Raw genomic sequence first — 2,490 nt, forward strand, 5'->3', positions numbered from 1 at the left:
AAGATGCTTCCATCATCTCTCAGGCATATCTTGCATTCCAGGTTTAAGTTCTCATTTCACTGCTTCCGTTTGGTTTTATTTCTGGACTTTGATTAGGTTCTTCAATGCTTCAGCAGCTGATTAATGATTATTTTTATTTATATGACTAAAACCTTGTGGACGTCTAAAGCAGATGCTCATGAGTCTTCCTTTCCTTATAGGAGAGACACTATAACTACAATTCCATCTGGCCCACCTCCCCACACCATCTCAATTGTAATAAACCCCCAGTTTTTATGCCTTTTGGGACTTTCTTCTTGTTCTGTCGGTGAAAAACACCAAAGTGGTCAGAGAGCTGAATTTGGACCTGGATACAAATCTCTTTTCAGCTAAAGTGTCAAAGGCTAGTTTATACAACCTGCAGAACCAACTGGAAAAGTTCTTTTTCTGGATTGTACCAGGTGGTCCTGCAGGCAGAATGTTGCATTTTTGAATGCTCTCCCCAAATAACCCCTTGCACATATAAATCTAGCATGTCAAGGCTAGGTAAACCTTTCACCCTGACATGGAAGCTCTCCCACCACCTTCTCCAACCTCACATGCTGGCCACCCTCCGCCGGTGCAAAATTACTGGGTCTGGGGCTGGATTTGGCCTCTGGGAGCCAGTGCACACCCTTGTGCTGGCTCAACTAGCAGTGAAGTAGTCACAAATGTACTTTCTGGCACATCCGTGACTCTCCCGGGGTGGCGCAAGGGGTTTGGAACTCTATCCTGAGCTTGTCAGTGCTGGCGGTATGAGCGTACTGCCAGAGCTGGGTGTTGCAAACATGCCGTAAGGCACACAAAATAGCTGGCACAGACTTAAGAAGCCCCATTGTGGGGCTTGGGGCTTTCCCCAGGGGAAGGGGACAAAAGACCCTTCCCCTGAGGTAGTGGCATCACTAGAGTTTGCATCACCCAGTGCAGGAGGCCAGCACGTTAGCCCCATGATGGACCTCCTCCCATGTAGTGGGAGAGCAATGACCCAGGTGGTGGGCGGGTGTTGTACCATTGCCCCACCCTGCTGATTTTTTGGCAATACCTTTTGACAGAACACAGTTCAACGTGGTTTCTTCATTGCATTCTGCTGTAAATTACGCATCAAATGGTATATAACATGATGGAATTACTTCTAACAAATTTTAGTCACTAGTTTGTCACACCTCCCCCCAGTCAGAGTAAGAGTCACCTTACTATCACCTTATTGGTTCCATGCTATGTCCTAATAACATCTCATTGGCTCTTCAAACAATCAGTGTCATTGGTCCATTTTGAATTAAGGAAATGTACTTTATTGTTACATAAGACAGTTGAATTTTTGTTTTCTGGTTTTTTGGCCATAACTTTTGACAGCAACTGTTACCCTGCACATGCCCAATCTCGTCTGATCTTGGAAGCTAAGCAGGAACAGGCCTGGTTAGTACTTGGATGGGAGACCGCCTGGGAATACCGGGTGCTGTAGGCTTATACCATGATCTCGGAAGCTAAGCAGGGTCAGGCCTGGTTAGTACTTGGATGGGAGATCGCCTGGGAATACCGGGGGCTGTAGGCTTATACCATAGTCTTTCGAGACTGAAGGTTGCCAACCAACCATTTTTTGACAGATTGGAGATATTTGATTTTTCTCTGTAAACCGCTTTGTGAACTTCTAGTTGAAAAGCGGTATATAAATACTGTTATTAATAATAATAATAATAATAATAATAATAATAATAATAATATTTCACTCTGGTTTTTTTATTGCATTCTGCTGTAAATTACGCATCGAGTGGTATATAACACGATGGTATTATTCCTAAAAACCACAATTTTAGCGATTTTGGTCACTAGTGCACATCACCCCCCTGTGCGCGACACCCAGTGTGGCCTGTACCCCCCTGAACCCCTCTAGTGACACCACTGCCCCAAGGAGACTTCCGGTGGCTGCCGCACAACTGCAGGATTCAGTAATAGCCACCGGTGCTGCTGCAGTGGTGGTGGTGCTTCCTTTAGAAGTGGGCCCTTGCACTAGCCCAGTGGTCGGGGAACAGGGGTAAATTACCCCAAATGGGGTAAAAGTGAAAATCTGGGGGTAATGAGGAGGTTGCGGGGAGGTAGCGGAGGGAGTCAGCGCACCCGCTCTCCACCCGCTCCAGGGGGCCGGCAGCGGGCTGGTGCGCTGTGTGCACACCGCCCGCTGCCCTGCTCCCTTCCGCTCACCTTCAGATGCGGTGAGCGGAAGGGAGCAGGCGATACACTCAGGCTGTATCCACAGCCTGCGTGTATCGCAGCCGCCCGCTCTCTCCACTCTGTGCGGGAGACTGGAGCTGCCCGGCGCTGTAGTGATGATGTCATCACACAGCGCCGGGCCATCAGTGTCTCCCGCCGAGCGGACAGAGCGGGAGGAAGAAGAAAAGCCGCGCCGACCGACGTGGGATCGAGGTAAGGTGAGTATTGTTTATTTATTTTTATTGGGGGCATCGTTGGGCTACC

The 2,490-nt window shown here is 48.4% G+C and overlaps 1 pseudogene; it reads left to right on the top strand.

Moving 5' to 3' along the window:
* The first annotated feature begins 1,363 nt into the window (after window positions 1-1,363).
* On the top strand, window positions 1,364-1,483 carry LOC136662696 (5S ribosomal RNA; annotated as a pseudogene).
* Window positions 1,484-2,490: the final 1,007 nt, after the last annotated feature.

The sequence above is a fragment of the Tiliqua scincoides genome, chromosome 11 (assembly GCF_035046505.1).
Source record: "Tiliqua scincoides isolate rTilSci1 chromosome 11, rTilSci1.hap2, whole genome shotgun sequence".
NCBI lineage: Eukaryota > Metazoa > Chordata > Lepidosauria > Squamata > Scincidae > Tiliqua > Tiliqua scincoides.